Source organism: Ciconia boyciana, chromosome 4 (genome assembly GCF_034638445.1).
Source record: "Ciconia boyciana chromosome 4, ASM3463844v1, whole genome shotgun sequence".
NCBI lineage: Eukaryota > Metazoa > Chordata > Aves > Ciconiiformes > Ciconiidae > Ciconia > Ciconia boyciana.
The window spans coordinates 94,231,373-94,256,716 of record NC_132937.1 but is presented as its reverse complement, the minus strand read 5'-3'; positions in this window follow the sequence as shown (position 1 = coordinate 94,256,716).

The following is a 25,344-nucleotide window of genomic DNA, read 5'->3' as shown; positions in this document are numbered from 1 at the left end:
GCCTAAACGACCTTGCTCTGATTTCTGAAGGGTCATTTTGTAATTCAATGGTTCACATGAATTCCTTGTCCTGAAAGATTAAGTTTCTTGTAAGCACACTGAACAAAGACGGAGCCATCCCAGAACCTCTCAAGATGAAAACAGCCATGAGAGTACTGCGCATGATTGTGGAATACTAATTTTTCTAAGTGATTAATTTTGTTGTCTAGTTTCACAGAAAAATTAGCCTGCTGAAAAACAATTGCTGTAATTGAACTGAAAGCCTGCTGGGTAATAAAGTTATCTGTAAGGGAAAACATCAATATTGCCAGCAAGTCTTTACACAACTGTTCTAAATACTTTCTATCGGTGGGAGAAATTCCTGTGCTCTTTTTTCAGTCCCACAATTACAAAGAATGCTATAAAGAAAATTACAACTGATATTTTCAACTCATGCAAAAAAGTTAAGCAAAAGAGCAGAAATAGCTACATTTGAGTTACATTCCCAAAGCAGATGGTTGACTTTAATGCTTAAGGCAAGAGAAGGGGGAAGGAGAGGATCTGTGTGTTGAACAAAAAGCCATAATGGAACTGTGTACATGCATTCTGTTCCTTCCTCAAATGAATATTCTCATATTCAAAACATATTGAAGATTGAGGCTACAATTTTAAGTGATCTTATTTCAATCAGCTGTCTTAAACCATAAATAGGAGCATTATTGGTGTGCCTTAAGAAGCATCTGAAAGAATGATAAGCAGAAAATCTGCACATCCATAATGAAACTTCCTCGAATAACTCATATTTGCCAGGCGATTCAGAAAACAGGTGTTTTTTTCCCCCTCTAAAAAAAGCCAAAAGAACTCATGCCTGCCCTTAGCCAGTTAAAGGCAAATAGGTTCTGAGGGGTCACTTGGCTACTGCCTAAGCCAAAGATATTGTATTTTGAGCACTTTCAAAAAGATGTCCTTGATTTTCAGACTTATCACAGAAAAAATGTCATCAAAGAAAAAAATGAAATAAATTGAATTCAGACACCGCTTCACCCTCCATTAAACTGCAAACATACACTCTACCCTTCTCATTAATACAAATATGAAAACACTGGCAGCATTGGTTTGGATAAAAATGAGAAGGAAAACTAGCACTACCAGTCACGTCATCAAGAAGAGAGCAGTTAATGTTGGCAGGGCCATGTCAGAAATCCTGTGTTGCTCTGCATTAAAGTCTCTAGCCATCATATTGATCTATTGTATTCAGATTAAAAAGACAAAAATGCAAAATAAACATACTATTTACCCCCAAACGAGCTACTGTGACTATAAATTTGCTTACATGTTTGTCATCCAGTTCTTTTTAACAAAAGGGAATGTAACGTGAATCCCACAGAGAAGACTTCTTTTCACCCTGATAACACTGTTACTTTATTGATTGTTTAAAATGAGACATAAATACTTAAAATACATAAATACTTAAAATATCAAAATACTTAAAAATGAGTCATAAAACTTACATGTTTGTCATCCCGTTCTTTATAACAAAAGGGAATGTAACATGCATCCCACAGAGAAGACTTCTTTTCACCCTGATAACACTGTTACTTTATTGATTGTTTAAAATGAGTCATAAATACTTAAAATATCCGTGGCTCTGCATTCTGAGGATTTATATCGAAATTTCCTAGATAAATCCAATTGTCATTTTACAATCGTAATCCTGTCATCAGGAAGTAAGAGCCTGTAAAACAGCTAGGTGGAAATGAAATCTAAAGGCAAAGCTCAAAAAGGTTCTGTACATTCAGGTGTATGACAAATTTGCACATTCCATAACACACCTCTGTGAGAGAAAACGGTCATTTAAGGCTGCGTTAACGATGTAATACATGATGCTAGGTAACTCATTAGAACACTCATTTGAATCCCTAATGCAGCACAAACCCTGCTTTTAAAAAAGACACCATCTAGAAGCTCCCATCACAAGTTCAAAGCACCATCCCCATGATACTAACCTCTTCCTCAAAGAAGTCTCCAAAAACGGATGGATCTCTTGACTGCAGTTGGAGCCTGCACTAGAAAACAATTGTCCTTTCCAAGAGGATACGTTGCCAAAGCTCCTGCAGTTGTCAACAGCAGCCGTGAAACGTCCTCCTAGGTCCACACAAACGTTGTCTGTGTCATATATGGAGCATGGCGGAGCCGTTTCCTCTTTCTCATCTCCAGCAGCATCAGCAAAGGGAAACACTGCTAGCTCTCCTGCCTCCCCTCAACAATAAATTTAGCCTTATGACGGTCGAGGACTGGTGAAGATTAAGTTTCTTCTATCAGGTAGCAAGAAAGATCTTTTCTGGCGCTGCACTGAGTACAAACAAAATTATATATGTACATAGTGATTTCTCCCTGTAGGTGCAAAGCCTGGAATGAGCCAGCTGTGGAGGTACTTCAAAATCAGGTATTATCCTTCTGGCCTTTTGTGAGCAGCATGCAGGACAGACTGAAAGCCAGCCCACCCCAGGAGGTCATCTGAAGCAGGGCTTGGGCCTTGGCCAATGAGTGTTTTCTTCTGCTCTGTTTTCACTGGTCATTTCCCTGCAAACTGAGAAAGGGAGAAACCCCCGCCCTGCTTTCCGGTTTGCAACGGAGTCATGCTACCTGGGTGTATAGGAGGCTACAGCCACTGTGTGCTGCTGCCCAAAACAACTTCAGGCATCATCCCAGTAGAAACTGAAAATGTGCTTGCACATGTGTTTGCACAAAACCTGAAAATGTTTGCACAAAGTAAGATAAACTGATGACACAGGTGCAGGCTTCAGGGCTCTGAACCACACAAGGAGAACAAAAGTAAGTGGAGACTTGGAAATCAAGGTGATGTCAAGCAGAAAATCTATACAAAACTACATTTGAATTCATGTTTTAACAGAAGAGACTGAAAGATAAAATCAATTGTTAAATCACTGAGATGTGACCTGGAAGTAACAGCATAGATCATATTAGTATCAGCTGGATTGCAGTTCACACAGATTTTTTTTCACGTTTAAATAATCCATAGGGTATTGATTTCATGAAGCTTCCTTCACATACAGACTCCAAACTGTAACCAGCTGTAACGTGCCTGATCTTGTGCTGTTCATTTAAGAACAGCATCCATTGCTTAGGCAAGTTTTCCTGTCCATGAATCCAGAGGCAAGCCTGATGCACCACACAGTGAGAAGAAAACCACGTTAGAACGGCCTCAAAGGGTGAAAGCTAGAGCCAGAAATGCCAGTTAAGTTTGAACCTAGACTACAGATAGCCATTTTCAAGAGTGATCAAAGAAAAACTACTCATTAAACCACCACTCACAAAGTGGAGGAAAATCTGAAGAAGTCTGAGAGGCTCAGCTTTTGGTTAGTAATTCCTGGTTTTGAACGGGATGCATTCAAAAATCATGCTGCACTGCTGTATCTCAAACTGGGCAATCTAATCCTGGGATGTCTCTGAGTCACTATTACTTGTGAAAATTCTGGCCACAATTAAAAATATCTGGCATGTCTTGGAACACTAAGGCAAGCCTATTTCCTATGCGCACGCTCTCTTCAGGAGGGATACGTGTTCCTCCTGATGGAAGTGAAATCCAGTGCTGTGGGAAGGATCTCTTTTTATCCTTTGGAATGAGTATTTCTTTATACTTCTCCTTGTAATGCTCGTTTTGTAAATTTCAGTGCAGTTCAGTTTAGAAGTTGGTTACGTGATTCAATCTCCTTCTGCCTTTAAAAACGGGAGATGGCATTTTGGTGCCAACAACTGGGTGAAAGATTCTGCTGTCGTTCATGTTACTGTCTGGCATAATCCCATAAAAGTCCCTTTGCTGTCACAGAGCATTTAACAGTGGTTGAATTTAATCAAAGGTAACGGCCCTACTCCATTATAATTTAACGGTATGATGTCTAGGGAGAGTACTGAAAATTACAATATGCATAGTAGACAGAGGGGAACATAATTTATTATTTCAGCATGGGTCACTTTCTACTGCCTGAGCTGTATCCAGTTGTTGTTGCATCTTCCTTCCCTACTAGCTCATGACAGCTAAATAACAAACCAACAGGCGACATGAGAAGGTGTGCTCTCTTTCCCTGTGTTTGTGCAGTGACAGTTTCAAATAATTCTTTTATCAAGATCTGGGCCAGAACACTCTTGTATCAGACAAACAGCAACATTGCTCTTAATGAGGTCCGCTGGCTTTTTGAGAACCTGAAGTTAAAGCTTGTTTTGTTGCAGTACAAAGTATAAAGAGAGTCATTCTTTGGCACAGAGGTCTTACAATAATAAAATAAAATTCTCACCGCTATTACAATCATGGCCAAAAATAGCAGACATCAACTTTGTGCCTTTTTTCCCAACCCCTCTTAGCAAAACACTGTCCAATATACAGAAGGAACGAATAGTATCTAGTATTTCAAAAATCACCAGTCTAATTAACATTAACAGCAGCATTATTTGGAAGATTAGCTCCTTTTGTAGCTGAATTAAAATCACACGTTTAATGAGAACACTGAAGCACCAAAAAAAAAAAAAAAGGAAGAAAAGAAAAGAAAAGAAAAGGAGAAGCCAGCTGGCTTGGGTATCCTTTACGAGATCATGTCAGAAATTCAGAAGTGCAAAGATGGCAGTCCTTTGCGAGCTAATTGTAAAATTAATGTTATATTATACATCCTGTAGAAAGTGTGTGCCTAATGAAATGACTAATGTGCTGTTAAGCGTTCATTATCTTGCTCATTGTTCATTAGCTGTGAAGCTTGTGCAGCAGCAGCAGCACAGGACTATAGGACTGTGAGCTGTCTTGCATATTTTTTGCATAGCCTGCACAAGAGGGAAAACAAAGCTTGGGGTTTTCTTACACGCAAGGACCCACAGGAGTTCTGCAAACTCATACTTTGCATCTCCAAAAGGTCAATGGATCAGACGGCAGGAAAAGCAAGAGCAGCTGATCATCTTTCTGGACCAACCCACCAGTACCATGGTTTAGGCTTTGCCAGTGGGTAGAAAGTATCATCAGAACCATGGGGTATAGGGAGGAGAGGTATATAGGTGTCTATAGGGTGCCAGCTCCAAGGACCTCTCTGAAGGGAGTACCACATGGGTGCAGATGTGTCTCAAGTCCTGCCGTGCAGGGAGATGATGACCTCTCTCCCACAGCTGAGTGAGGAGGAAGCCTAACTTCAGGGGAAGCCCTGGGAAAACAAGAAGGCTGTGCAGGGAGTGACAGAAGGGAGTCCGAAAGACCTTCCTGAGGCTTTGGCTCAACACACTGCCACACGAAACCAGAAGGCCAGCCTTTGACTGATTTGAAGATAGTTCACTGTAATTGAGATGGATACTGCACCAGTACATGAAATTACTTTCCTCATCATTATATAGAAACCTCTACTTTTTCCCATGCGTTCACTTTGAACTGCACTTCCTAAACAAGCGTTTTATTTAAATGGCACTTTTCAGACCTTGAAGTTGCATTAAAAAGGCTGACACAGAAACCCCTGGCTCCCAGATAATTCCCTGAAAATTGTGGGAAATCAAAGAGGAAGAAAAAGAGCAAGGTAGAAAGTATGAACTTTTAGCCACACTTGGAGTCAGAGATATTCCCCTCCCAAGCTCATGTAAGAATTCAATGTCTTAATTCAAAAACGGTCACAAAATCTTCCCTTCTTTAAAATGGACAGCTCTTATCAGCCCAAAGCCTGCTTAACCTTAGAGCAACAAAAGCTTCCTCTAATGCTGTTTATTTTCTTACACAGGTCTACTAGTTCGCTAAAAGAAGAGACAAAGGAGAATGGAAAATGAAGCCAAAAGAGCAGGCACCTGTGCTTAAGGTCTCTTTATATCTACAAATTACCGTTACAGTCATTCACCATTTTGCCACTCAAAGTGCTTTAGAATTCCATAGCTTGCCCTGCGTAATGAATACAACAGAGTCTGCTTCATAATTTCTTGAGCATGGCATCATTAGATTTGTGTCTCTCCACATCCTTGTTGCAATCAAGTGCCCAGCATCTGTTTTTGTTTAGTTGTCAAGTGTCACCAAAGGCATATAAAACAGAGTTGGCTGCCGGTAACTGGCCATATAAAGCAGCTGATCAGGATCTGAAAGCCACTGTCCGTACGATTTATGTTACAGTCTGCAGGTGTTGGTCAGGAGCCAACACTGTGCAGAAATTACTAGTGATGGCTCATGCTTCTCCCTTCTGTTATCCAAATTCCCCTCCCCCAAGCTCTCTCAGGGCAGAGCTGACAGTATAAATACATCAAAGGCGTCCTGTGGCACCTTATCTCTTGCCTTGTTTTTCTAACTGATTATGTAAAAACATAACCTACATCCTTTTACCCTATGGAGTTTCCAAAGATAAGCTGCATTCTTGATGCTCAAGGTGAATCTGCCTATGAGGGTCCGTATGAACTGTAGACAAGCAAACCTTTGCTCTTTCCTTTTTTCGTTACCGTATGAAGGGCAATGTAGAACAACCAACCATCTTTTTTCTCCTCAGTTTCATGCAGGAGAACCAAGTACATGTTAAAAGGGTAGCTTCTGCTGATGCGACCAAGCAGAAGGCACATCAGACTTCTGTCCTTTGGGTGTTAAGGACCTGACTCTTAGCAAGAAGGTGGCAACAACTTCCACTCCCGGTCCTGAACTCCCTCCTGAAAGGCTAACCGTGGGTCCTTGCCTTCCAGACCTGCCTAGAGAAGTACCATGGATGCTCTGTTTCTAAATTTGTGTGTGTTGCTAGTCCTGTTGGATTTGGTTAAACCTTCAGCTTAGAATCACAGAATCACAGAATCATTACAGTTGGAAAAGACCTCTAGGATCATCTAGTCCAACCGTCAATCCAATACCTCCTTGCCTACTAAACCGTGCCACATATACACGTTTTTCGAACTCCTCCAGGGATGGTGACTCTACCACCTCTCTGGGCAGCCTGTTCCAATGCTTGACAACCCTTTCAGTAAAGAAATTTTTCCTAATATCCAGTCTAAACCTCTCCTGATGCAACTTGAGGCCATTTCCTCTCATCCTGTCGCTAGTTACTTGGGAGAAGAGACCAATGCCCACCTCTCTACAACCTCCTTTCAGGTAGTTGTAGAGAGCGATAAGGTCTCCCCTCACCTTCCGCTTCTCCAGACTAAACAATCCCCGTTCCCTCAGCTGTTCCTCATAAGACTAGTTCTCCAGACCCTTCACCAGCTTTGTTGCCCTTCTCTGGACACACTGCAGCAACTCCATGTCTTTCTTGTAGGGAGGGGCCCAAAACTGAACACAGTATTCGAGGTGCAGCCTCACCAGTGCTGATTACAGGGACACGATAATTTCCTTATCTGGCTGGCCACACTATTCCTGATACAAGCCAGGATGCTATTGGCCTTCTTGGCCACCTGAGCACACTGCTGGCTCATATTCAGCTGGCTGTCAACCAGCACCCCCAGGTCCTTTTCCACCAGGCAGCTTTCCAGCCGCTCTTCCCCAAGCCTGTAGCGTTGCATGGGGTTGCTGTGACCCAAGTGCAGGATGTGACACTTGGCCTTGTTGAACCCCATACTATTGACCTCGGCCCATTGATCCAGCCTGTCCAGATCCCTCTGCAGAGCCATCCTCCCCTCAAGCAGATCAACGCTCCCGCCCAATTTGGTGTCATCTGCAAACTTACTGAGGGCACACTCGATCCCCTCACCCAGATCATTTATAAAGATATTAAACAGGAGTGACCCCAGTATCGAGCCCTGGGGAACACTGCTTGTGACCGGCTGCCAACTGGATTTAACTCCGTTCACCACAACCCTCTGGGCTTGGCCAGCCAGCCAGTTCTTTACCCAGCGAAGAGTACACCCGTCCAAGCCATGAGCCGCCAGCTTCTCCAGGAGAATGCTGTGGCAGACAGTGTCAAAGGCTTTACTAAAGTCCAGGTAAACATCTACAGCCTTTCCCTCATCCACTAGGCAGGTCACCTGGTCATAGAAGGAGATCAGGTTGGTCAAGCAGGACTTGCCTTTCATGAACCCATGCTGGCTGGGCCTGATCCCTTGGTTGGCCTGCACATGCCTGTTGAGTGCACTCAAGGTGAACCGCTCCATAATTTTCCCCGGTACCGAGGTCAGTCTGCAGGCCTGTACTTCCCCAGATCCTCCTTCTGGCCCTTTTTGTAGATGGGCGTCACACTGGCAAGCCTCCAGTCGTCTGGGACCTCCCCTGTTAACCAGGACTGCTGATAAACAATGGAGAGTGGCGTGGCAAGCTCCTCCGCCAGCTCCCTCAGTACTCTTGGGTGGATCCCATCCAGCCCCATAGACTTGTGAGTGTCCAGGTGGTGTAGCAGGTCGTTAATGGATTCCTCCTGGATTATGGGGAGTTTATTCTGCTCTCCGTCCCTGTCTTCCAGCTCAGGGGGCTAAATTCCCTGGGGATAACCGGTCTGACTATTAGAGACTGCGGCAAAGAAGGCATTAAGTACCTCAGCCTTTTCCTCATCCTTGGTGGCAATGTTCCCCCCTGCATCCAATAAAGGAGGGAGATTCTCCTTGGCTCTCTTTTTGTTGTTAATGTATTTGTAAAAACATTTTTTATTATCTCTTACAACAGTGGCCAGATTGAGTTCTAGCTGGGCTTTTGCCTTTCTAATCTTCTCTCTGCTTGACTTGACGAGATCTCTGTACTCTTCTTGAGTTGCCTGCCCCTTCTTCCAAAAGTGGTAAACTCTCTTTTTTTTCCTGAGTTCCAGCCAAAGCTCTCTGTTCAGCCGAGCCGGTCGTCTTCCCCGCTGGTTCGTCTTAGGGCACATGGGGACAGCCTGCTCCTGCGCCTTTAAGACTGCCTTCTTCAAGAACGCCCAGCCTTCCTGGACCCCTTTGCCCTTCAGGGCTGTCTCCCAAGGGACTCTCTCAACCAGTCCTGAACAGGCCAAAGTCTGCCCTCTGCAAGTCCATGGTAGGGGTTTTACTCATCCCCCTCTTTACTTCACCCCAAATCGAGAACTCTATCATATCATGATACTTTAGTACAATAGAATCATTAGTACAATAGAATGATTAGTGAAATAGAATCAGAATTCTAGTTTGCATTAGAGAAGTTTAAGCAGTTTTTAAGAAAAAAGAAAAAACTGTGGCCTACCAAAAAAAGTCTATTGGCCATCAGTAGACCACCTCTCAAATCAGATACAGAGACCAGATCCTTTTTTTGCACATTAGTAGTGTGCAACTGTATCTCTAGCAATACATTTATTACGAATGTAAACCAAGGGACACAGTATAATGCTCTGCCAACACACTGATGGTATCTTCTAAGCCAAATATTCCCTAAGAATAAATAATCCTCTTAGAAACTCGATTCCAAACACAGAAAGTGACTGTCTAAGTTTAAGCTCCCAGGTTTATTTCATTTGCTAATAGTATTTTGGGTACCTTGAAGTGATGATGTGACATAAGCCAGTCATTTGCTTCCCTCTTCCCCATCAGCCCATTTGCAATAAGGCATGCAAAAGTCAGAGGACCAGCTTTGCATCAGAACAGCTTTAGGAGGGGGAAAAATGAAAATAAGTGCCAGATGGGAGAGTGGTCTTTTGGCAATGCCTGATACAGGTACTGCAGCAGTGCGTGATCCGTCATCACAGCAGCTTCTGCTGAAGGGCACACACCAGGCTAGTGAGAAGTCTTCACTGCATGCCTGATTTAGACAAGGATGTTGAGCAAACTGTTATCAGTAATATTCAGAGTGTGTCCAGATGAACACAGGTAGAAAAATGGATTTGGGGGAAGTCTAAAAAGACAATGGCTGCTCCTCTAGCTTCTTCCACTTGCTCTCAAGACTCCTGTATTTCATCTTCTTCCGGAGACATCTTCTCAGTTCAGACATTAAAGCTCAGTTTATGTGAACTGTCTTAGGACTGGAGCTTCCAGCCTTCAAGGTCGATGAAGAAATTCAGGCTTGATATGTGAGAAGATGAGAAGAAAAGAGCAGCTTGTTCTTATAAAACACATCTTCCCCTTGCTCACAGGAGAAAGGCCCTGTGATGGCAAAAGTGTGCCTCTGCATGCAGTCCTTCAAAGCTTGGTGCTCTCTGTGCACTGAGACCATGCCTGGTTGTACGATCAGTCGCAGACAGGTTTTTACAGCAGTCTCCTGAATATTTTTACCATAGAAAGGCGTAACAGAAGTGACCACAAAGGCCATGGAGGAACCAAGCCGAGAGTGTCCAGGAGTCACAATGTCCCTGTGCTCTGGTTCTTCGGCGAGTGTTCAAGCACCAAAGGTTCAGTGCTACATCTCTGCCCTCTGTGCAAGGCAGTCCAATCAGTTTCTCTGAGCTATGAGTTATTTTAACGTATGTGGGCCTAACCTTCACGGATTCCTTGGAACTGAAGACGTAGTAGCGTTATAGGCAAAAATCAAAGCTTTTAATGTGTTTTTTGATTCCCTGCATTACCCTCATCTCCCCTATCCTCAGTGAACAAAGCTCAGAACAAGGCTCTGTAAGGCTTAATGTAGAGACACAGAGACCGAGCAATTTCTGCAAAGTCTGATCCCAACAAAGTAACTATCTAGCAGGTGTATAAGGAAATTTCTTCTGCTGACGTTCTTCTTTGAGTGAGAAACAACTGCTGCTTCCAACAAAAGCTCTGTCATGAACAAATGCTTCTTGTAAAAATATCCTCCAGGTGTGTAAGTAAGAGTGAGTGAGTGAGTGAGTGAGTGCGTGTGTGTGTGTGTGTGTGTGTGTGTCGGGGAGGGGGGGTATACAATGAAAACTTTTGTAAATTTTCCATACAAGTAAACTTTCATAAACGTGTAAGTTTACACAAACACAGTACTGGCAAAATTACCACAAGATGATTAGGCGATTTAGTTCATCTGCTCTGACTCAGGTCAATCCTATCAAGACAACTCTCAATAGAAAATGTTTGTCTAATTTGTTTTTAATGAAAGGATATACATAAGAAATGCCATCATTCAGTCAAAGTTGGGGTTTGTTTTTCCAAATCAAAATGCTACAATTCAATCAGAGGGTGGTTTTGGTTTTTGCTTTTTTCCAAATTTGCTATTTTTCTCAAGACAGCCTTTCCAAAAGAACATGTACAACATAAAGAGGGGAGTTTGGTCACTTTCTGAAGTGAACTTTGGTCACTTCTAAAGCCTTACCCAGTTCTGAAGTCCACTTATCCTTTAAGAATGCTACGTCAGTTACAGAAACACAAAAGCCCTCCAGAAGGATCTCAGGTGACTTCATTAACTGGGTACATTTTCGTTATCATACTGCAAATATTGGTTAGGAAAAGAGTACAAAAGAGCATTCTCCTACATTACCACTAATGAACATAGCAATTGCAGTCTTTTGTATCTCAATAGTTATCATCTCTTTATTACAAGTTCTGTTCTTTCACTCACGTGCCTTGATGGATTTTCAGGGGTCCTTTTTTATTTGGTGGTAACAGAATGAACATTTTCGGTCTTGTCATCATCTGCATATTTGGGATATGCATTTCTTTCCTGAACACAGACAAGAAGACAGAGTGAAGAGGATGAGAACAGCTTACAGCTGGAAAGCCATGGAAACTTTTCTCATGCTCAGACTGGGAACCATGCCTGTGCAAGCAAACCATGACCACCTACCTATCTCAACAGGACGTATCCTGGTCTGAAGACCACTGAAATGTGCAAAGGCCTTTGTCCGGCTGTTAAGAATAGATCAGTCAGACCCCTCATTAGAGGCTGCCCTGTGTTTATTGAACAGATATTATGTATCAATATTGTATTTTCTAGTATTATGACTTGAAACCTCAGGACTAAGTTGTCAGCACTGGACACAAATGACCATGGTAATTAATACAACGGCTAGTATTTCTACTCCTTTGCAAGCTCAGCATGTCCTGGTACCACGCGCTGTCAGACTGTCTGGACCAGAGAGCAGCTAGCAGCTCCCGAGGCTGTTTTAACACTTCCCATTTCTCCAGGGTAAGCTGTGCAAGGGCTTCCCTAAATGTCACCAATTTGTGAGAAGCTTTTAGGGCAAGTGCAATGCCCTAGGCAAATGCAGAGATAATTCTGTATAATTTGGGATTACTTTGGGTGGGGGAAGGGAGGAGGGGCACACCAAGACGACTAACAAAAAGACTTTGTTTCATATATTTTCATTAAACGTAGATTATTTGGAGCTGGAGTAACTGATAAAGAATATTTTACTCAAAATACTCATCACAACAAGATAGACTGAATGGCTTTTGTAACAGACAAAACACTGAGCAGTTAACAAACGGCATGAGTAGCCTGTGCTTCTACTTAAAAAAAGGACAGCCTATTTTATGAAGAGTTGACAAGACTTCTAATTTCTCCCGTATGTAACAGAAATGAATAAAATATAAAATGTGCTTGGGTAGCTTTTGTAGAAAAGTGTGTACAGGTACAACATATCAAAGAGAAAAAGAAACTGATGATAGTTCATAAATCAAAAAGAGGCAATTTAGGTTGAAAGTGCTAGCACTCCAAAGCTGAGGAAAGGCTTCATCTAGGAAGCCAAGGATAAGATTTAAATGCTAGATCTTTATCAGGCCTTCCAGGTGTTTTTAATTTCCCATGTCAAGTGCAATCATCACTTGTCCTATGAAATTCAGACCTACGTAATAGTTTTAATTTGGGTGGTCTAACGGGGAGTTGTATTTAGCGTGGCAGGCTTAGTCCTGCTCCTTGACAGAAAGGAGTCACCACCAATATTTATTCAGAATGGCAGAATTTAGTTCAGCCACTGAGCAGACTTTAGCAAGTTCTCACTTGCTTCCACATTAGCAATTAATCAGCACCTCAATCAGCTTTCAGAATTATCTCCTGCAAAACCCATTTAGTGAAATCTCTTCTGCCTTCCCCTTTCTGGATGGATTTCTTTTCCGGCCTGTGTGTAGCACCTGCTGTAATCTGACCCTAAAAAGAAGACATGGAAAACACTTCTGCTAACAATGAAAAAACAAACCTCCTAGCAGAGTTTAGATCTAGAAATGCCAGGGCATACTTTAGCATATACTGCCTTTCTGACCTGCCACACACATTTAAGATAGGGGTGAAGAGCAATCTTAAATTAAATTTAAAATCACACCTCCAGTGACTGAGAGAAGAAAGCTGAATATTGTCACTCTTTCAAAACAAATCAAGACCAGTCCCTGCTCATGGTTTTAAACACAATGGACTACCATTGCATTCCTCTAAAATGTTAAATATTGCATGGAGCTCCTCTCTTTCTCTTTTAGCATGTGCCATTTTTCGGCTCCAGAAGAAACAGGAAGGAAAACCATAGAATCAAGAAGAATTAAGGTTTTCAGAAGCCCGATGACAGATCCAAAGTCCTTGGGCTCTGGCTGCTTATTACAAAACCCCACTTAAAAATTGCTTGGAAATTGAATGAATCAAAGGGCACGGACCTTCTTTCAGAATAATCTGAGGATTTCAAATGGTGTCTGTGTCTTTCTACACAGATACCCAGGAGTGGAGCTATTAAAGGCCTGGTGTGGGAAGGGAAGACACTTGCTCTGTCCTTGACCACAACAGACATTTTCATTCCAGATACCTCTTATCAAAGTACAACAAGGAGGAAGAAACATGCTTCAAGTATAAGGAAAAGTGGCAGACTACGTCCATTTACACAACCCATTCATCATTGACGTGTAGCTCTAGTTTCACTTACATTCATTCTGAGTGGCAGCTCTTGAGACTGAAGCCTTACATTTACCTACAGATAATCTAGGAGATGAGGCAATGGTAGGGCAGCCATTGCCCAGCCTTGGATGTGTAGAAAGCAAGTGTGAAGAACAGAGAGCACTTGATGCCTCTTCCAAGCTCTCAGGCCTGTTGCAAAGTGCAGCTGAGAAAAGTGCCCATTTGTTTCCAGCTTCCTTAAAATCCTCAGCTCTGAAGGGCTTGATGAGTTTGTGATTCCAAGAATTCCAGGCCACCTGCTCTTTCACCTTCTGAGAAAAAAATGAGTGCTGCTTCTATTCCCTCAGGAATTCAAAGATTTTGAAGGCTGAATTCAAAAGATAAGTGCTCCAGATCTGGCACCTGAGAGACAGCTGCATCTGAGAGACAGATCTCTTTTAATAACTGGGTTCTAGCAGCCTTCACATTTAAATACCTACTGCGTGTGTTCCTGGATGTACTGCTGCAAGGAATATTGAAGAGATTGGATGAATAAGACTATATTGTGGTTTTCTTGTCCCCTGAGGATAGAAAGAATCAATGCAGCCAGTAATCTTGGCTAATCTTACCATTAAGGGCATTCAAAACGTTATGCATCCAATTTTTTAAGGGGTGGGAGACTTATAAGGAATTCCACATAGGAGAGGTTGTTCCCTCCCCTGACCAGTTCCTCGTACTAACTGTCTGGTTTTGAACTATAAAGAGCCACAGGGAAGAGAAGAAGAACAACTCTATCTGTGTGGAGAAACTGTACTTTCTTCATTGCACTACCTTGCCCTTTTCCTGCTTTTTGCTCAAGATAATTAGGGCACTGCAGCATTTTAGGCTGCAAACTCACTAGCTTTATCTGCGTGCTCCAGAAGACAGTCACCATTAACAAAGCATTCCCTGGCAATATTTCCTTGCTCTCTCCTGCAGGTCTGTAATTCCTTTGAAACCTGTTCAGAGTATCTGGTTGCCCACTTTGCCTCATTTTGGCAAGACGGCATAGATAACCCACATGAATCATGGAACTCAACCGGCTCAAATAGCTGAATTACCTGTGCATACCACACCGGTCAGGCGTTCAAATAATAATTGAACTAAACAGGTATGTTGTCTGTAATTTGCACTTCTGAGACGGCAGAATGGACTTGCCCGTTTGCTCTTTGAAGCTGCTGATACTATTCTGCTCTGGATTTAACAACAAAATAGCAGTGGCAAAAGAGAAAACAGAGGCTTGGTTGTGATAGTTCTGGGAATAAATGTACAAGTGGTTGTTACTGTGGTGTATAGCGTCTTGCTAGAGTGAGGTAGCCTTTCAGGTCTTAAACTTTTGCTTTTAATTTGTTGTTGGAAAGAGCAGAACATTGGCACTGATGTTGGAAATGAACACCTGTCTTTTCTGCAGCCAAAGGAGTATACCACACACCATGTTTCTCCCTTGATTCTCAGATTGAAGATGCATTAACAAGGCAAACCACGCCTGTTAACATTTCTGTGGTAACGGATGATCTGCAAGAACCGAAAAAAATTCTTTTTTCTAAGGAAATACAGAATGTTCTGAAGTTAATGGTGCACAATTATAAGGAAAGAATGTATTTCATTTCACACCGGCAATTCATTTTGTGCAGAGGGGTGTACATCAGGTAAGTCGGGTATCTGCTGAATGACTTTAGAAGTTGAGCAAATGTGATTTGTATTCAAAGAAGAATGGAACTATATGTTAACCAAATGCATTTTGCCTCAGGACTTGCACTTACTGAAGCTTTAGGCAAAGGTGCATTTCAGGGTGCAAGACTTCCACATTTATTAGAGAAGCTGATGTGTAACAACATTGTTCTAAGAGCATGCAGAGTCAAAGTGCCTGTAGAAATACACCAAATTCTCTTTAGCCATAAACAGAGCTTTAACAGTTCCTGGGGTGCTGGTGGTTCAGACTCTTATACTGTGCTTTCAGAGATGAGTTGGCTGTGTCAGAAGAAGCTCAGGCACCGAGAATGAGGATGGGTTCTGAAAACAGAAGGGTATGGCTGAATCCATAAGGAACAGAAGAAAAGCCATCAGGAGGTTTTGTAGCCCAACTATGGGCAGAGCCAAGATTTTCTGCGTGGACCTTTGAACTTTACATGGCCATTTTCTGCTTCAGAATTGCCTCCTGAAGAACATATTTTCTGACTTATCAACCAGAGAGTAGTCCTGAGCAGTGACTACTCAATGCTTTGAATGTTGCAATCCCCATCACGGTGTTGTAATCTGTATGAAATAATTGCTTAACACTTTTTTTTTTTTTAATTATATGAAGCCTGTTAGCCGCATTTAGCCTTTCAGTCCTAGGCTCTGTTCTGAACACCCCTCTGGGAAAGTGGCTCTGAGCCTCAGCAGCTCAGGGATTGATCTGCCCAGAAGGCCTTCCCACTTGGTAAGATTAACCTTCAACTGGGGCAGGACAGCCATTAAACACTTGGATGCATCTACCTCTTTACATTTCAGAATGGTGATGTTGTTTCTGAATACTGTAGGAGCTTGGTCATTAGGTTGTTCTCAATATGGTTGTACTGAGTCAACTCAACAGAAAGTAATCTGGGAGAAGCAAAACAAAACAAAACCAAACATAACACTTATGTATTTAATTTGGATTTTTCACCTAGTTGTTAGACCTCATATGAGGACAAAACCTTAAAGCGAATTTGTTTGGTGGTGTTTTGTTTTCCCTACTACATCAACTGATGTAACAAAATATTTTACCTCTAACTAAAAAGCTTGCCCATTTCACATTTTAGGCCCTTACAGCTAAAATAACAATATCAATGAATGTAAGGAAGTACAAACAAACGAACCCAAACTTAAGCAGCATGTCCAGATAATCCAATTTTTAAAAACCTGTAACAGATTTTTAAAAGTGCCATGTCAAAAATAGTAACTTCCAGGGCTTTGTTTCCTCTGTTACTAACTTTAATGATTTATAGAGCAGAAAAACCCCACAACCTGTGCTAAAGACTGAAAAAATATGCTTCGCAATGACCAAGGAGCTACTTGCTCCCTGCCTGACTGGGACTTGCACAGGGTAGATATTAGGAATGTATATCTGGTAGAGCTCTGATGTTTTCAAGAAGGAATTAAACAGCTTCTCAGATGCCTTCTCCATCCTTAATTCTATAATCAAAGGAGAAAACCAAGCAACAGAAAATTCCAGACAGAATCTAAAACTAAAACTAAAACCAAGAGAAATAACCCTTTCTCTTATCATCCTGATTCTGTAATCACGTCTTAGAAGGACAGAAGGACTTCTTAGAGGGAAACCACCCAAAGAATTAATTCCCTAAGGAAATAGTGAACAGTGGGCAACAACTACACAGGCAAATTGTTGCCTCCCACCAGCTGAAAATGCCGGTAGCCTCCCAAGAGAGGGAATATCTCCTTATTTTTTATTAAAGAGGAGTTTTATTCCATTCCCATGTGAGACAGTGCTCACATATTTCAGAATTCTACTAGCACATGACAGGAATCACCACAAGACCATTTCCAAACTCTTACCCTTCATTTGTTTAAAATGCATTATCCTGAACAAGGCTGAGCAGAGCCTTCATTTAACTGTTAAAATTGGCTTTTCCCCTTTCCTCTAGATTCTTCCAATTTTCTTCCTTCAAACAATGAAACTTTTCAAAAATGAATGACTGAAATTTCATATTTCTAGTCCATCAGAAAACATGACATGAATTGATCTTATTAGTGCAATTTGCAGCTAAAATTTGCAATTTGCAGTTTTGGATACAACGGTTTGGGATTTGCCTTACCCTTCCATGTCCCTGCCAATCACCATCTTTGGGAGGAAGAATGAAACCAAAGACAACCAAACACTCCACCACCAGTGCCTTTGCCACTTTTCTGACCCCTCCTTCTCCCTACACACTAGATGTTGTACACATTAGAAGGGGTCTGATTAACTGAATGAGAAATAAGTTGCTGGAGTCTGGCTACACTGAATTAAGGTAACTCACACAGGTTTTGTGTGTGGAACGTCACCTTTTCGTGCAGGACTTCTTCAGGCTTCCGGAGTATAGGAACGTGCTACATTTACTAGCCTTTTCTAAATCAACAGTCGCCTTTTCCTGAGCGTTTACCCAGGAGTGATAGTTATGCGGCAAGTCCCTCCAGCATCAGTGTCCCCTTCTGGCACAAAAATCACCTTCCTTTACAAATAAAACCAGATGTTCAAGGTATTGTGGTTCTGATTTAAAATGGACCAGTAATCAAAGACATGCTGGTTGCATGTGGTAACCCTTACCAGTTTTATTTAAACATAGCGCTAACCCAGGCGGTCAAGCAGAAATCAGGGTGTTTTCTTCCTTGCTACAAAAATCTCACCAACAAACCTCATCTCAGTCAGAGGTTCCAGACAGAGATCAGTAGAGGGAACACACTGCTCTGGCTGGACATGCTTATCCCTCCAGAAAAGAACTCAACAGCAGGTCTCCATAGGCAGGACTCCACAAGACTAAATATTCAACCTTAAACCAGCCAAAGGTACCTGGAAAAAATCTGGAGCAGCATAGTACCTCATGACAGCTTCAACAAAGTCTAAGAGGGGTTTTAAAGGAAATACGCTGCAGAAACAGAGAGAACAGTCAGCCCAGCTAGGAGGTATTCAGCTGTAGTCCGTGAATGGTAGGAAGTGCCACTTCTACACGGTGGTTAAATGGATGTGTCAGGGCCTGGAGGAAAGCAGCTGCAATCCATGATTAATTTCTGTGCATGCGTTATTGTTTATAATGGTGAAATAAGTATTTGTCAGGAATCTGAAGGTAAAGGGGTAGGTGCAGAATTTAGTGGAAAGAAAATAAAAACCTTTTTTGTTAAATGTTCGTGTCACTGGTCAAGGAAATTGAAATAAATATCTGTCGGTCATCAGGTGGTATATGCAAATGAATTTGTACAAGAAAGTTGAATGGTCAGACATCTTCCACCAAATTGCTTCTGCATCGAGTAGCTGTGCCATTGGTGTCCAGTTTTGCATGCTGATGGGAGAGCAGACGGAAGACAACTCTCAGTCTCTCAGAATGTGCTGCCCTTTCTCACTCTGTCACTGACTGCATAGCCAATGGAGGCCAGGCTAAGGTTTTCAGCATGCAGAGCATCTGATCATCTAAATGATAAATGTACCTTCTCCTCCCTGCTGTGGACAGAAGTAGTTGTCTTATTTAATTTTGATTGATGTTCCTAGGCAGGACAAACAGTGGAATTGACAGAAAACAACCCACATGCACAGTGTGAATAGATGACAATGAATTTATTCATCTCCCATAAGCAAAACCATACTTTTCCTTTTGAGCTCAAATGCCATTAATTTGGAACATTCACCTACACCTTTTCCTTCCGTGCTATTTTTCATCTTTGAATTCTTATAAATGGACGAGACTATCCAAAGTCATATAGCTTAGTGGGTGAATACCGGTTGCATGTGTCGATGCTGTGTTTTGTTTTATGGAATCTTCCTGCACCCTGTCCCATAGCCTCAGAGATATGAACGTGCCAAGGCATAATTTGCTCCAGGGACAATGACAGTCCCGAGTTTTGTTCTAGACATTTTCAGCATGCTGAGAACCTCTAGTTAAGTAGCCTTCTAGAAAGGTGAAAGACAGAGTGTAAAACTGACATTTCTCTAGGGACAAGAGTAGAAGAAATTTCTTTCCCTAGAAAGAAGATAATAGGGGAGGGAAGGGTAGATACTTCAATGACGGCTTGTCTGCCCATAACAATGATGTATAGGTTTCTGCGAGGTTTTTTGAGTACTTAAACGCAGAACTGAATTCAGAAGGCAAGATGAAACACAGAGCAAGGAAAAGGCAATTCATTAAAAGCTTAGACCAAGTAAAACTCCTGTGAGACACATTGCAGCGCTTGAGCGTTATGGGAGGTCAGCAAGGGAGACGAGGTCTCATCTCTGGACTAGAGCTAATGTTGGGGCTATTCCAGCCCACAAGCACTTTCTTTCACCATGTTGCAGCACAGAGGCTTCTGAATTGTTCCTAACATGGGTGGCACAGTTCTCTTCACAGCTGCATACTCTGACTTGCATAAATGTACGTGGAACGAGTGTAAAGCACCCCTTCCCACTCTCTGAAGGCTATAAAGACAAGCATGTCCAGCTTTCCTTTTACCCAAGGAAGAGCTCTAGACAGGAGGAAAAGCCTACGCTCTCTCCTTGACATAATGACATTATGTCATCTTAAGTCAGATGTCAACATTTGTTAGACACACGTAACCTGACCTGTCACTGAACCTTTGAAAGCAAAACCTCTAGTACAAGTTATTTTTTAGTACCGACTCCAAGGATGCTATTTGACATAAATCACGTTACAGGCAAAGCTGGATTGGTGTCTGTTAAACATTCAGTTGCAAGCAGTGAAATGCAGGGTTTTAAAAAGATGCTGACTACTCTGACCTTAAAATCAGTCTGAAGTGTCAGTCTGACAGGGGCAATTTTCATAGTCCATCGTTCATAAATCAACATTCACCTTCCACCATGGTTAGACAGGAGACTTACATGCAGCTGGTCAGACCTTTCATGTAACTAACCAGATTCTAACTTGAAGTTACTGTGCATCCGCCCCAGCGAGGCCGTGCGCTCTCCATCCTTGGAGGTTTCAAGACCCAACTGGACAAAGCCCTGCGCAGCCTGGTCTCATATCACGGCGGATGCTGTGTTGAGCAGGAGGTTGGACTAGAGACCTCCTGAGGGCCTTTCCCACCTGACTTATTCTGGGATTCCAGGCGCACAACTTCAGTTTGAGCGTTCCTACCAAAGTGGCAGACTCGATGAAATCTGGGCTAACCAAAGCCAGCTTCATTCCCACAGGCTGTCTTTTGGAATCAAATCTAGTTGCCACATGAGTAAAGGAGCTTGCATGCAGAGAATCAGGCTTGCAGAAGGAGGCTTCTCAGCAAGGTCCAGCTGTTGGGGTCATGCAGCATTAGCGGGTCGCAGGTTCCCCATTTGCAACCTTCCTAGTGAATTGAGATCACAAAAGTCAAAACAAAGAGGAGCATGCAAAAGGTTTTGTATTTCTCAGAACTACACAGTGTGTCCCTACCCATGCTCATTTCCCAGGTACACCCATTTCTCTCAGGAGTGCCTTGCTTTCAGGATTTATGGCTGTGGGAATCTCCATAATAGGACCTTTTGTGAACCACAGGTATCAGTCTCAAAAGTCCCTTTGTTCTGATAACTGGGGAAGTGCGTCTACATGCATCATCTTAATCGATCTGCTTTTCATTTCAAGGGACAAGTATTAGCAAATGAGGCTTGTTCTTCCCACTCATTTTGCTATTGAGGAAACAAGGGGACCGTTTTAATGGGCTGTCTCTGTAGGCAAAGGAGTTGAAATGGCTATTCTGAAACTCTCTAATGACCTATATACTTAGATGCTTGGCTATATTTCTTCCTCTGTGTACACCCAGAAATGAAAACTCAGAATATGGTTCAGGAATCATCAGCCCATTTACATGGGCCAATGGCAGACGTGCTAAATTTCCCTAGGCATTTAAATACCCTTACTTTCAAATTCAATGTAGCCATTGTTTGGCTGGTAGATGCGTTTGAACATACACTCTGGTTTTTACTAACCGCCAAAGAAATCATGTCAAATTAGACATATCCCCCCGCCCCGGGGAAATAAATCACAAACAACGACCTCCAAGTTCCTAAGAAGAAGCAGAAGAGTTAGATTATAAAGTACGAAGGAGGGGAAAGGGGAGAATTAGGAGAAGGTACAGGGATCATTTTAATGTGCGCTACCACTGGGATTAATTCAAGCCAGGCAGAGTAGCAGTGTAACGTATTCCCCAAGGAGGTGTACCAATGGACTCTTCTCTTCCATCAGTGATGCCCCACAGTTAAGGTCATGTGTGCTGTCTTAGCTTAGACCTTTTACGCTTCCACTGAAGACGAGACTATTAATTTCAGCTAGAGCAGAGTTAACCGTCTCTCTTTTGCCTGAGTTGACCTAGCAGCGTAAATGACTTGTGCTTTCTGGGAAAAGGGAAGAGGTCCACTTCATGCATATGTAAACTTACGTGTAAACCCAGCCTCTGCCTCAATTCTCTGCAGAGCCATTTTCGGAAAGGCAAGTGAACAGCAGAGAAAAGAAAAAAAGCTTTTGAAACAAAACATCAAGAAACTGAAAGCATTTTATATAAATAAAACCTATTTTATCTGCCCTACCATTAGACCAAATAGTAAAATGAGTTTCACGTGCAAATTTGCATTTATCTGTATCCATGGTCTTGTTCATTATCCCAACAAGATTCAAACATACATTCAACAATGATAAGTAACCAGAAACGACACAAAGAAACTCTGCAAGATAACTTGGGGCAGGGCAGCAGGGAGGAATCTGTTTTCCTAATAAGAGATCTGAGCAGGAAAAAAACCCAAAAACCTCACAAAGATTGTTTTAGAGGAGAATGCGTGGAAATTTATTTGACCACCATTTCAATGTGCCCCCATAAAGAGCAGGAAACATCTGAGGCTCGAGGGCTCTTCATTCTTGCAAAGGAAGGTTTAAAAAGGTGCAGACTGTGAGAACAGCAGCTCTCTGACAAATGACAGAGCCACGTGGCCAGAGGTAAAGAGAATTAGACAGGGACTGAAGGCACTCTCATAAATTGTAACTGAAAAACACTTGGGAGACTTACAGCTTTACAGTTAAGTTTTTTGTTCTCTTTCCATCCCACAGTAACTTGCTATTGGAGAGATAACCCTTAGTTTCCACAGGGTGAGTCAGAACTACAATAATGAGGCAGATACAGTCCTGAAGCCTCAAGGCAACTCGATAACATCAGGCTGTCTGGAAAAATAAATGCCAAAATACCTGAGTAAGGATTACTGACATTGAGGCTTACCTGTGCAATTACACACGGCAGAGCTTCATGGTCCAAGGAAGGGAGAAATGCCTGCGGACCAGCCCTCTGTAAACAGATGCCCTTGCAGCATTTCCAGGAGCAACACTGGAAAAAAAACCTTTCAAGTGAAGCAGAAGCAGAGCGCAACCCCATGCAAAGCTCCCTGAAATCGTCCCCATCATTGCCTTGGGGGCAGTACTGCCATCTTGGCTGGGTGAGCACGTTGAACCATGCTGGATTACTGTCCTGTAAGCTATGTTAAGCAATTTCATAAAGCTTTTATAACTGAAGGAAGAGGGAGTTGTTCAAGCCCAGGCAACACTGGGCAGCACTGGAGCTACCATCTCACCTTCACACCACCTCCCTTTAATTTCACCTGTCAATGCAAAGGACACCACGAAGGCATCAAGCACAGCAGCTAGGTTATTTTTCCATTGGTAGAAATGATATAATTTCAATAGTCAGTTGTCTTAGTCCAGGGCAGATAGTCCTGCTGCAAGTCAGAAAAACACAGATTTGTGCAGGTGTGGGTTTCTCAGAACTGAGCATTTGACTCATAATTAAGATTCTATCTGATTAACTGATTTGCCTTCTGCTATCAGACTGTCCGTTGTTCGCTGAGATGAATGAACAAGTCTCCCTTCCCCTCTGCCTTCCAGTTTGGCTGTGGAATGAGGAGGAATAAAAAAAGAAATTTTAGGTGGATGAGGAGAGACAGAAATTTTTCACAGTTTGTTTCTTTTGGATTAGCCTTTCAGGAGTGCATTTAGAAATGAAGACAAACATTTATTTTCTTACACGTTGGCATCAAAATAAAGACTGGATCCCCCAGCACACGAATGTCTTCCTCCTTCTCTGAAACTATTGCCTGAGCTCCAGCTGAAATTTCAAATTTCACTCGTGAAAGTGCTTTAGTTTGGTTTCTTTTTGTCAAGCAGCACATTCTTAAAACTTTTTGATCTTCCTCCATCTCTTCCCAACAGGAAGGTAAGTCACAGCTGCTTTAGAGTTCCTGTCATGCTAAGGGACCACTTTGCAAACGTCACCTGGGGATGGGCTCCGAGCACCCTTGAAGTAACAGACCTCAACCTGTCTGTTGTCTGCATTGGCCCGCTGCAAAACTTCAGCAGGCCATACGATAGCTTTCCTGTTATTTATTTGCTTTAAGAAGCCTTTGCTTTGAGAAGTACCCTCTTTCCACGCAGTTTCAGGAAATTTCCTAGCATTCCCCTTATACGAATTTTTCTTTCCTTGTGTTACTTTCTGCCAGGAGTTGGACTACAGGTGCTGGATCACTACTAAGACACTCTTTTGAATGCCTATCCAGAAACAAGTGGAAAACAACATAAAATAAACTTTCTGGTGTTCCCTGGGCTTTTCTTCCCCACTTACAAATATTAATAAAACATTGTTTGTCAAGCCAGTCAATCTGAAGGGGAAACAACCCCCCCAGCATGGCAGATGATAGCAAAACATACAGTACCTAGAGTACAAAGATTGCACAGCCCCTCTCTCCAGTTCTGCAGCAAGACACTTTATAGGCCAAGTGTTCTTCTCCTGCCCTTCAGCAACACAGACTTACAGTCCTGAGGTCTGTTTTCTTTCCTGGTAGGCAGCAAGGCCTAAATTAAGTTGCCACTTACCAGGTGGTGCCTCTCATCTTCGTTATTCTTTGCAATGCTCCATTGCATCAGCTGTTCCTCCCTGTTAGGCACTCCTAGCATTTCTCGCTTACCATTGCAGCTTGCTGCTATCATCTGTTATAGATCATCCTTCCAGCAAAAGGCAAATGTAGCCTTCAGAACTCACACCATCTTCCCACACACAGGAAAATCCTCATTAAGACATATGTCTTTTGCTCATTGCTACATTTCCTACTCCTGCTATTTCTCAGCTGCTGAAAAACTCAAAACCTGAATTTCTGTGTCCTTTTCTCCTTCCCCAAATGTCACACTTTGCACCCCAAACCTGAAAACCATTCATTTGGTCAAGGGTGAATATCTACCCCACGTGTATTTAGATGCCGCCGGTTGGCTCAGCCTCCTTTCCTTAGACCTACAACTTTTTTTTCCACTTTGTGAAATGCCTCCTCTTTTATCAAGGTATCTTCCTGAACATAACAAAATGATATGGGTGCTGAACGGATTGAGAGCAGCCCTGCGGAGAAGGACTGGGGCATATTGGTGAATGAAAAATGGGACATGAGCCAGCAAAGTGCACTTGCAGCCCAGAAAGCCAACTGTATCCTGGGCTGCATCAAAAGAAACACAGCCAGCAGGTCGAGGGAGGTGATTCTGCCAATCTACTCCAGTGAGACACTGGAACAGGTTGCCAAGAGAATGAGGACGCCCCATCACTGGCAGTGTTCAAGGTCAGGCTGGACGAGGTTTTGAGCAATCTGATCTAGTGAAAGATATCCCTGTCCATGGCAGGGAGGCTGGACGAGACGATCTTTAAAGGTCCCTTCCAACCCCAACCTTTCTATGATTCTGTGATTTCAGGGCAGATGGGACAGGAGAGAAAAGGAGGGAAAATGCGATCATCACAGTGAGTTAATGAGGGTATTTTTCTGGGGAACATGTGTAAAGAACTCAAGATTATCATGGCACCTTTAGGCAGAGTCCTTTTAAAGCATGAAATGCATCTCCTGAGGTATCTGTGGACTTAGCTTCCATGGAAATTAGGCAATATCTAGGTGCTCTGAAATTCCAGGTACTGCCTGCATCTTTAGACCTTTACAACTCTTAAGAGCAAATGAAATTTCAATTCCAAATTAAAAGAAATACCAA